We start from the raw sequence: 11691 nt of genomic DNA, 5'->3' as shown, positions 1-11691 counted from the left end.
CAGCAGGAGTGCATGGGGGTCCCGGGTACAGCCCCGGGGAGAGGGGATGGGGGTGCTTCACCCACGCCCCCCACCCCAGGACCAGGCTGCCCCAGGACCAGCCGCCCCCGGGCAGCTCGGGGTCCCAGCGGTGGTCCCACCCCACCGCAGCTGGAAACGCTCGGCCCCGGCTCAGCCCCCCCAGCTTGTTCCCGTTGCCGGAGTCCCGTAAAGGCGGGCGCGGTGCTCCCTCCCACGCCGGACCTGCGGGACCCCCGGGCAGCTGCCCTGCCACCCCACGCCCTGTGGGGTCGGACCCCCGGGGGGACGCGGGGTCACATCCCCCACAGCCCCAGCGCCCCGACTGGGCAGGAGGGGGAGGGTCCCCGTGCCCCCCCCGCCGTCACCCAGCAGCACCCCCCCCGAAGGCAGCTGAGGCCTTGCAGCTCATTGCTTCCCCCCCTCGGAGGAAGGAGCATCACCCCTGAGCTGCGCGGCTGCTCCGGCCTGGCCAGGACGGTTTTGCCACCATGGCAGCATTCGGCGACGGAGGATGGCAGGGCTCTGCCGCGACAGCTGAGCCTGGTGGCACGCCCTAGGCACGAGCAAGGGGGGCACGGAGCTGCCTTGGGGGTCCCATGCTCAAACGTGGCCGTGCACATGGTGGGGACAGGCACATGGCACGTGGCGGGGACCTGCACGCCCACCCAGTCCTGCTCACTGGCACCCACTTTCCTTAGGGAGCCGCTGCCTGGCCCCTGGGAAGGTCCCTGCTCTGTCACCAGTGTCCCCGTGGCTCCGGACCCCGCTCCCCAGCCTGGCCCAAACCCTGCTCCCAGGCTGCCCCCGGACACCCTGAGCCACTGAGGCAGCCCCACCGTGCCCAGCACCCTCCCCAGCACCCTCCCCAACCCGGGGCTCCCCCCGCTCCTGGCTGGGGTTCCCCTGTAAGGAGCAGACCCCCGCTGCACACGTGAGCACCCGTGACGGCCGGCAGGTGCAGCTGAGGGTGTCCCGCCAGCGGTGACCCCAGGGAGAGGTGGCCCCTTGGGGCAGCCGCAGGGCCAGGCAGGGAGCCGGGGGTCACCCAGCGTCCCCGGCTCCCGGCACCGCCTGTGGTGTTCCCCCGCTGCCGTTTCTCCTGGTGCCAGCCAGAGGAGCTGGGGCGCTTGGAGATGGCGCGCGGCCGCGCTAACAGTGTGCCGATGGCCCCCTCCCATCCCACCGATGCTGCGAGCGTCTGCCTTAACATCCATAAATATTTATCGCCCCGACACAGGCCGCGGCTCCTGGGGTGCACCGCAGCCCACCCGGCTCCCCCCGGTTCCCTCGGCCGGGGGTTCCCTCCCGCGGGGATGGGGCATCCCACGCGAGGATGCAGGACCCGGCCACACAACCAGGAGGGCAAGCGCCGCAGCTGCCCTGGAGCCCCCAGCCCCACCTGGGGGGCTGCCCCCCTCGGGGAGCGGCTGGGGCGGGGGCTCCCACGGGCCGTGCACACCCCAAGGACCCTCCCTGACCCCCCTGTCATCCCACCCCTTTGCACGGAGGTCTCTGCCTGCGGGTCTGGGACAAGGCAGGGCAGGGCAGGGAGGGGACCCCACCTGGGGACCCCGGGGACACCCCCGACCCTGCCCTGCCGGCGGCCCCCACGGTCCCTGCGGCTGCGGGTGCCGGCTCCCGCCCCCAGCCCCCCCGGAGCAGCGCAGCCGCGATGTTTAGATTAGAGGATAATGTGCTGGAAATAATTGCCTTAATCAAGAAAGGTTAATGAGGCTGCCTGCGCGTACAACGGCGGCGAGCGCCAGCGCAGCCCGGGGCGAGCGGGAGCGTTCGGCGAGCGGCAGCCACGGCACAGCCGGCACCAGGCCTCGTACCGAGGGCAAACCTGCACCGAGCGTGGCACGCTCTGGACAATCGGACATGTCTGGGGTCACCTCGTCCCTCTGACCCCCTTGGGGACACACCGCATTCCCATGGGACATGGGCTGCCACCGAGGCCAGCCTGGATCTGGCAGCCATGGGATGCTGCTGTGCCGGGGGCCTGCCCCGGCGCCCCCCTGCCCGTGTCGGGGTCACTGCCCTGCAGCCAAGCGTCCCCCCAGGGTGGCCGTGACCTGCCGGGGGCCACGGCTGTCCCCAGAGGGAGTGGAAGCTACGGGCAGAGCCACCCCCGGCGCCTGGCCCAGCGCCGCGGTGCAGCTGGTGCCGGAATTGGCACTTCATGGCGAGCGAGCGCTCGATGGCTCTTCAGGCTGCACTCGAGGGAGCCGCGGCGCAGGGCGAGAGCCGGAGCAGGAGGGGAGGACGTGCCCCCCCATGGCCCCTCGCCGCCCCCGGGACCCACCGCTGCTGCCAGCGAGGGGCTCGGCTGAGCAGGGTGGGGGCACCCCACTGCCATGGGGGTCTGCACCCCTCGGGACCACGCGGGCCAGTCCCCAAATCCTTGGGGACCACCGGGGGCTTTGCCGGGGTTTCTCCCATGCTGCAGGAGCCGGGATGTTGGGACCAGGCCCTGGGAGGGGGCTGGAGCCGGGGGTCCGGGCAGGGACCCCGCTGTGCCCTGGCGGCTGCTGCCGCCCGCTCCGCTCCTCGCAGGGAACAGGGGCACCCGCAGGCTGCGGGCCCAGGCGCTGCGCACTGCAGCAGGGCCCTGCACGCTTGCAACGGTGCTCTGCACGCTTGCACACTGCAGCAGGGCCCTGCACACTTGCAACAGTGCTCTGCACGCTTGCACACTACAGCAGGGCCCTGCACGTTTGCATGCTGCAACAGGGCCCTGCACACTCACAGTGGTGTCCTGCATGCTCACACGCTGCAGCGGTGCATCAGATGCTCACAACAGGGCCTTGCACACTCATATGCTGCAACTGTGCCCTTCACACGCACACTGCAGCAGCACACTGGTGCTCACAACGGTGCTGTGCACACTCGCACACTGCAACAGTGCCCTGCACGCTTGCAGTGGTGCCCTGCACACTTCACGCTGCAATGGAGCCCTGCATGCTCACAACCATCCTTGTGACCACGGCCCCAGCCATGTTCACAATCGTGTTCTGCACACACACCCTGCTTGCGTGCTCACGTGAGCCCAGCACGTGCCTGTCTCGCATGCTTGCACCAGTGCCTTGCACGTGCCTACTGCTTGTTTGCAGCAGTGCTCTGCACACGCACCCTGCCTGCACAAGCACACAAGCTTGCATCGGTGCCCTGCATTTGCACCCCACCTGCCCGAGCAATGTGCTCCCGTCAGTGCCCCACGTGCACGTCCCACTCACACAAGTGCTGCGCTTGCACCTGTGCCCTGCACACATCCTGTTGCACAAGCAACGTGCGCGCAGCAGGACCCTGCGCATGCATCCTGCTTGCACAAGCACTGGTGCCCCACACAGCACCCTGCTCACGCGTCACGCTCACATCGGTGCCTTGCACGCACATCCTGCTTGCACAAGCACCATGCTCACACCGGCGCCCTGCACACATCCTGCTTGCACAAGCGCCGTGCTTATATCCACGCCCCGCACGCAATGCCCGCTCGCGCAAGCGACGTGCTCCCCACATGCCCCCACAGCGCCTGGCCATCACCCCGGCCTCCGGCCTCTGCGCGGGCTCTGCCGGCACCCTGGGCCCCAGCAGCGCCGGCAGCACGGGGGGTGAGAGCCTCATTGCCGTGTGTGCACGTGCATGCGTGTGTGCATGTGCATGCATGTGTGCGTGTGTGCATGCAGCAGCTCGCTGCAGCGGGCTGAGGAGGGACGCGGCGGGGCTGGGGGAGCCCGGTGGTGCCCGGTGCCCGCCAGCCCCCCCGGCTGCAGGGGAGGAGCTGCAGCTGAAAACCCCACGGGACGGGGACGGGGACGGGGACAGGGACAGGGACGCGTCCCCGTCCCCGAGAGCAGCCCCGGCAGAGCGGGACCGGGCCGGCCCCGGCTGCACCGGACCACAAGAGGGCTGTCGCGGCCCGCGGATGGTGCCTGCACCCCTGCCTGCACTCCTGCCCATGCACCCCAACCTGCATCCCTGCGCTTGCACCCCTGGCCCTGCATCCCAACATGAATCACTACCTGCACCCCTGCCCTTCACCCCAACCTGCATCTCTGCTCTGCCCTGCCCTGCCGGCACCCCTGGCCTTGCACCCCTGGCCCTGCACCCCAACACACATCCCAGCCGGCACCCCTGGCCTTGCACCCCTGGCCCTGCACCCCAACCTGCACCTCTGCCCTGCATCCCTGCCTGTGTCCCTGGCCTCACACCCCACCATGAATCACTGCCTGCACCCTGGCCCTGCATCCCTGCCCTTCACCCCAGCCTGCATCTCTGCCCTGCCCCCCAGTCTGCACCCCTGGCCTTGCACCCCTGGCCCTGCACCCCAACATGCCTCCCTGCCTGCACCCCTGGCCCTGTGCCCCAGCCCGCGCCCCATGCACAGCCACCCTGCACCCCAGCATGCCCAGCTTCGGGTCCCTGAAGCCGAAGGGTTCAGCTGGTTCCCGCAGAGGCCCCGAGGGGTCCGGGGGCTCTCTGGGCTGGGGGCAACGCTGGGAGGGGAACCCACCGGCAGGGCCTGGGAGCATCCCGGGAGCACCCACCCCGGAGCACCCCGCTCCCCTTCCAGCCGCCGGCCCGGGGCCCGGGAGGGCTCCAGCACCTGGCAGCCTTCGCAGCGCCGTATTTAAGAGCGATGCTGACATTTCCAGCTTTCGGGACGCGTCAGGAGCTCTCAGCTGCTCCTTGCGGCTCATTAACAGCCAGACGAGCTGCAGCAGTAATTGCTTTAATTTATTTGCTTACGGCTGGGGCAGAGGGGAGAGGCATGTGGCACTCGCTGCCTTTATGGGGACCATATGGAAACCATTTATCACCATTTGCTGCAGCGGGGCAGGCGGGGGAAAGAGACTTTTATTAACTCCCTTGGAACGTTAAACTTTTCTAATCAAGCCCGAGCTGGGAGCAACAGGGCTAGTAGCACGGCCCGTGGGCCAGCGAGCGGCCAGTGCCCGGGGGCAGCTGTGGGGTGCCGAGGAGGGGCTGGGGCAAGTGTGGGTGGGTGCTGCGGGAGGCGGCCCATGCACCACCCCACCCAGCCCTCGCACGGCCCCATCCACCATCCCGTGGCTCAGCCCTTGCACAGCCCTTGTGCACCATCCTGTGCCCAGCCCTTGCCCAGCTGTTGCCCAGCCCTTGCACGGCTCCGTGTGCCATCCCGTGCCCAGCCCTTGCAGACCAGGGCAGGGTGCGGGGAGGGGGCACACGGATGCAGACTCCCGGGTCCCTCCTGTGCCGGGGCAGAGGTGCCCACGCAGGGCACAGGAGCCCACGCAGGGGACGGTGCCCAGGGGTTGCTCCTTCTCCGCTGCAGAGCAGGGCCCGGTGCCAGCGAGGGGGAAGGCAGCGCCGGGCACCTGGGACAGGCATGGCTGGGCCCACGGGCCCCTTCCCGGCCCTGGGGTGATGCGAGCCCCTCGCGGCCCTCGGTGGCCCCAGCCACCCCAGCAGCGTGCAAGCCCTGCGTTGCCGGCAGCCCCAGGCTCCCACCAGTCCAGCATCCCCAGGTCCAAGGGGGAGACAGCCGATACCCCCCACCTCGCAGCCCCCCAGCACCCTGCCAGCCCCCCAGCACCCCTGCCCACCAGCGCTGGCCACTGCAGCCCCCTCCTCAGCCTGCCAGCTCCATTGCAGCCGGGGCTCTAAATGACTGAAGAGGCAGAGTGGTTTGGGAGCTGCGCGCTCATCTCTCATGCAAGGAAACGAGCCGCGTGCTAAAAAGCTGCATCCAGGATAAATTAATTTACTCCAATTAGCGAGGGCTGCCAGGCTGCAGCATTGTTTTGCTGGGAACTCAGCAGCAACGAAGTGGGGAGGGGCTGCACTGCAAGGTGACCCCCCTGGGCCCTGGAGAGTGGGGTGCATGGGCGGTGTGGGGTGCATGGGCGCTATGGGGTGCATGGGCTGCACAGGGTGCATGGGGTGCACGGGGAGCACAGGGAGGGAAGGGCAGTGGGGGAACACCCATCCTGCACCCACCCGGGCACGGCCTCATCTCCCACCCTGGGAGTGGCGCAGAGAGGAGCAGGGAGCACCCAAGGGTGGGATTTAATCACGTCTCTCCCCAGGACCCCCAGCAGCGGATCCAGCCCGGGTGCTGCGGAGGGGTGTGTGCCGGGGGAAGGGAGGGGAGGGGGACGGCAGAGGGAAGCAGGGCAGGATGGACACGGCCGGACACACGGTGCTGCATGCCACCGTGAGGTCGAAGGAGAGGAACCTGCGGAGCAGCCGGAGGAAGCTCTGGAGGGAGGCATGCAGGCTGCCGGCGCTGGATCCCGCTCACTCCCGGCTCGCTCCCATGCGCTTGCTGTGCCTGGGAGAAGCAGAGACAGGGCTCCGTCCCCAGCCCGCCTGGGGTCCAGCTGTGGCGAGGCTCACAGCACCCTCCTCTTCCTCCTGCAGTAGTAGATGGTCCTGGCTTCAGCACCTGGGGGAGAAGTGATGCTGAGCAGCTGCGCCCGTCACCACTCCCACCCCCGGCCATGGGGACCGAGAGCTGGGACCCCTCGGCTGTGGGGCCAGTGGGCACCACCACCATCACCGCCAGCACCGGCACCGCAGCCAGCACCTCTGCCCCTGTGCCGCCTCCTCCTGCTGCGCCGCCTGCGCTGTCGGCCGGCCCGGGGGCTCCTCTTGTGTCTCCTGCGCCGGGACGGTGACCGGCGGACCCGCCGGCACATGGTGGTGGTGACACGGGGCCGGTGCTGCCAAGGGGCCGCCGCCCTCCTCCTGCGGGCTGGGGCCGGCCGGCAGCCACGGAACCTGCACGTGGCCGGGACGTTGTGATGTCGCTGGTGATGTTGGCCCCATCACGCGCCTGCGTCACAAAGGGCTTCGCCCCGGCACCCCTATAAAAGCGGGACAGGGCCACAGAGCCACAAGCCCCCGGCGGGACAGGGCGGCCGCCCACACCACTTGGCCACCCATCATGGCCCAGTCCCGGCGCAGCAGGAGCCGCAGCAGGAGCCGGCGTCGCCACCGCAGCCAAAGCCGCTACCGCCTCCGCCCTCGCCGCCGCTATGGGAGGACCCGACGCCGGCCTGGGGCTCGCAGCCGCCGCCGGTACAGGAGGAGACGACAACGGCGTGGGACACGGAGCCGATGACGATGACGCTGAGCCGACGCCAGCGCTGGGCATCTGCGGAGCCGGTGTCCCCGAGAGCCCCAGTCACCACCGCCTCCACGCTGCCGCAAGACCGCAGCCATGGCTCCCTCAATAAAAGTGGAACGACCGCACGAGGGTTGTGGGTGTCCCTGGTGTCCCTGTGCGCCGTCTGCGTGTCCCCTGGTGTCGTGTCCCCCCCCAGACACCAGAGCAGGGTCCCTAAAATCCCCCCTTGCCCCACCGAGCCTTCCTCCCGGGCAGGAGCCGAAGAAGTGGAGGAGCAGCTGATGGAGCTGCGTTTTGGGGTGTCCGCCACCCCTTTGGCAGCACTCAAAAGAAGGGGCTTGAGGGGAGGCTTTGGGGTGAGGGGGGGTCCTGGTGTGCAGGGTCCAGCTGGGGTGCAGGGTGGGCTTGGGGGGAGGATGAGTGACTTTATTTTGTCAAGGTCTGTTTTGGGGTACAGGGCAGGGTTTTGGGGTGCAAGGTGGGATGTGGGGGTGCAATGGGGAATTCAGTGTTACAGCGATGGATTATGGGCGCATCAGGAAAACTCTGGGGGTGCATGGTAAGTTGGGGGGTGCAGGGCTGAGCTGGGGTACAGGGCTGGGTCTGGGGGTGTGGAGTCCACGTTGGGGCTCCACTGACCATGTCCCCCACAGCATGAGAGGCTCCTGAGGGACCTGGATGAGTCCCTGAGGCCGACCGTGACGTGGGGGGGCCCATAATGCCTCTGCCCCCTCCCAAAGCCCCTTCCCCTCACCCCTTCTAAGCCCACGGCCGAACTGGTCCCCATTTCTTCTGCCTCATCCCCCTACATGCGGGGGGGGTCTGACTGCATTTTTGGGGTGCAGGTGGCCCTATGGGGATGCCCACACAGAGGTCCTCATTCATGCCACCCCCCAGCTCCCGGTGCCCCTCCAGCAGCTTATAGAGGAGGTGATGGAGTCTTGAGGAGACCCATGAAGGTGAGGGGGGATTTGGGGGTCCCAGTGGGAGATGGGGGAGTCCCAAGAGTGTTTTGTGGGGGGGAGGTGATTGGAGCCCCAAGGTACTTTCGTTGGTCTTTGGAGAGTCCCAGAGGGATTTGAGGGGGTTGTGTTGTGGCGGGGGGGTACGGAGGGGCCAGGGGATCCCAGGAGGGGTCCGGGGGGGTCCCTGGTGGTCCCAGGGGATTTTTGGCAATGGTTCTTGGGTGTCCCGGGGTGCACTGGTGGGGAGGGTGTCCAGGGAGGACCTGGGGGTCACTGCGAGGTTTGGGGGGACCCTCAGGAGTCCCAGGGGATTTCAGGGGCACATGGGTGTCCCAGAGGTGGCACAGGGGTCTGTCTGGGATCCCTGGGGGCACCCAGTCAGGGGGTCCGCAGGGATGTCCCTGTTGGGGGGTGCGTGGAAGGCTCCATGGGAGTCATATTAGCGTTTTATTATAAGACTATTATATTAGCTTACTATATTATGATGTTATTGTGGTTATATCACTTCTCATTGGCATGCAGGGAAGGACCTGCTGGTGCACCCGCACACCTGGGCCCTCCGGGGACCCCCCACCCCCCTGGGTCCTCCTGGGACCCCCCTGGATGCCGGGGGCTGCCCGAGCTCCTGCGCCCTACTGGGAGCCCCGGTCCCCGCACGCCTGGGTCCCCTCGCTGCCCCCGTGTCCCCCCAGCCTTTATTCACAATAAACCTCTTCATGGCCATGGCCGGAGCGACTCTGAGGGTCCGGCCGCACCGCACCGTCGGGGGTGACCTGGCCCTGCTCTGTGCGTAAGGGCGCCCGGACGCCTGGGTCCGCTGCGGAGGGCCTGGGGACGGGGGTGAGTGGGACTCCGGCCCCGTGTCCCCTCTGTCCCCACAGGCATCGCCTTCCTGCTGCTGTTCATTCTGTTGGGGTCTTCGCTGTGGTGCGGGACTCTGGCAGGGAGAGCGGAGAGGAGGCAGGGGTCCCCGGCCGCCATGGGGGACCCGGGCGTCCCCCTCATGGGTTAGAGAAGACTTACAAACAGTTACAAACTGTTTATTGCTACAAATTGTTGTGTATTGTATATTGTTATAAATGGGTAATAAATATAAATATATTCCTTTCCTTCGGCCTCACGGTGGCATTCGGAAACATCCCCCTCCTCTCTACCTTCCTCTTCCTCTGCATCCTGCTCCTGCCCCTCTTTGTGCTGCAGGACCACGCGCTGCCGGCCCTGCTCATCCCTGGGAGAGCCGCGCTCCCCGTCGCCGGCATCCTCCTCACCCGCCGGCTGCCAGCCCTGGCCGCCTTCCTCGCCGCGCTCTTCCCGCCCGCCCTCCTCTTCCTCGGCATCGCGTGCTTGCCGGTGCCGCTGGCGAAGGCTGAGCCATCAGCGATGGTGGCCGCGCCGCGGGGATAAGGGGTTTGAGAAGATGTGAGAGAAGCGGCCCTGCAGGCACCCAGGAATGGGGAGAAGGAGGGGAGGAGGGGCTCCAGGGCCGGAGCAGGGATCCCCCGCAGCTCAGGGGAGGAGCATGGGGAGGCAGGCTGTGCCCCTGCACCCCGGGGAGGGTAACGGGGGAGCAGAGATCCCCCTGCACCCCGGGGAGATCCATGATGGAGCAGAGATCCCCCTGCACCCCGGGGAGATCCATGATGGAGCAGAGATCCCCCTGCACCCCGGGGAGATCCATGGTGGAGCAGAGATCCCCTGCACCCCGGGGAGATCAATGATGGAGCAGATCTCCACCTGCAGCCCATGGAGATCCATGATGGAGCAGAGATCCCCCTGCAGCCCATGGAGGACCCCACGCCAGAGCAGGGGGATGCCCGGAGGAGGCTGAGACCCCGTGGGCAGCCCGCGCTGGAGCAGGCTCCTGGCAGGAGCTGTGGCCCCGTGGAGAGGAGCCCGTGTGGAGCAGGTTTGCTGGCAGGACCGGTGACCCCACGGGGGGCCCACGCCGGAGCAGGCTGCTCCTGAAGGGCTGCACCCGGGGAAGGGACCCGCGCTGGGGCAGCTGGTGCAGGGCTGTTTGCCGGGGGGGGGCCCCACGCTGGGGCAGGGCAAGAGCGTGAGGAGGATGGAGCGGCGGAGACAAGGGGTGAGGAGCGGACCGCAGCCCCCATTGCCCGTCCCCCTGCGCCGCTCGGGCTGAGGAGGTGGAGAACTCGGGAGCAAAGCTGAGCCCGGGCAGAAGGGAGGGGTGGGGGGAAGGGGTTTTCTTGATTTATTCTTATTCCTCATTATCCTACTTCATTGTTTATTGGCAATAAATTAAACTGATTTCCTCCAGTCAAGCCTGTTTTGCCTGCGATGGTACTTGCTGATGATGCCCCTGCCCTTATCTCCACTCAGGAGCCTTTCGTCCTGTTTTCTGCCCCTGTCCAGCCGAGGAGGGCAGGGATGGAGCGGCTGGGTGGGCACCAGGGCCCAGCCAAGGTCGGCCCACTCCAGGGTCCTCACCGGCTGCGCCGGAGCCATCGGCATCAGCCTCCAGTCACGGCGGTGCACATCATCCCCTGCTACAGACTCCCCGCCACCCCCTGCCTCTCTGCCCCTTGCCCAGTGGGTGCAGCAGCCCCCAGTTCAGAACATGGCCAGGAGCGGCCGGGCGGCACCGTGGAGACATTGTGATGTCACTGGTGATGTTGGCCCCGTCACGCGCCTGCGTCACAAAGGGCCTCGCCCCGGCACCCCTATAAAAGCGGGACAGGGCCACAGAGCCACAAGCCCCCAGCGGGACAGGGCGGCCGCCCACACCACTTGGCCACCCATCATGGCCCAGTCCCGGCGCAGCAGGAGCCGCAGCAGGAGCCGGCGTCGCCACCGCAGCCGAAGCCGCCACCACCTCCGCCCTCGCCGCCGCTATGGGAGGACCCGACGCCGGCCTGGGGCTCGCAGCCGCCGCCGGTACAGGAGGAGACGACAACGGCGTGGGACACGGAGCCGATGACAATGACGCTGAGCCGACGCCAGCACTGGGCATCTGCGGAGCCGGTGTCCCCGAGAGCCCCGGTCACCACCGCCTCCACGCTGCCGCAAGACCGCAGCCATGGCTCCCTCAATAAAAGTGGAACGACCGCACGAGGGTTGTGGGTGTCCCTGGTGTCCCTGTGCGCCGTCTGCGTGTCCCCTGGTGTCGTGTCCTTGGGTGGGCGTCCGTGTCTGCTGGGTTGTGTGCCCATGGGTGCGCATGTCCAGGACCAGCACGCGTCTCCCGGGATGGAGGTGCCCCAGCCTGCCTGCTCCTGGGCTGGCTCTGACCCCCGTCTCCATGTCCCCAGCCCATCTCCACATCCCCAGCCCACCTCCATGTCCCAGCCTGTCTCCGTGTCCCAGCCTGTCTCCATGTCCATAACCCATCTCCTTGTCCCAACATTCTCCATGTGCCACCCCATCTCCACGTCCCACCAGATCTCCATGTCCCCAGCCCATCTCCATATCCCAGCACATCTCCACGTCCCAGTCCACCTCGATGTCCCTAATCCATCTGCACGACCTCAACCCATCTCCACATCCCAGCCCATCTCCACATCCCCAGCCCATCACCGTATCCAGGGCCATCCCCATGTCCCCAGCCCATCTCCATCCATGTCCCCAGCCCAT

The sequence above is a fragment of the Nipponia nippon genome, unplaced genomic scaffold, assembly GCF_047370975.1.
Source record: "Nipponia nippon isolate SJK-2023a ecotype South Korea unplaced genomic scaffold, ASM4737097v1 scaffold_6, whole genome shotgun sequence".
In the NCBI taxonomy this organism is placed as follows: domain Eukaryota; kingdom Metazoa; phylum Chordata; class Aves; order Pelecaniformes; family Threskiornithidae; genus Nipponia; species Nipponia nippon.
This window is presented reverse-complemented; position numbering follows the sequence as displayed.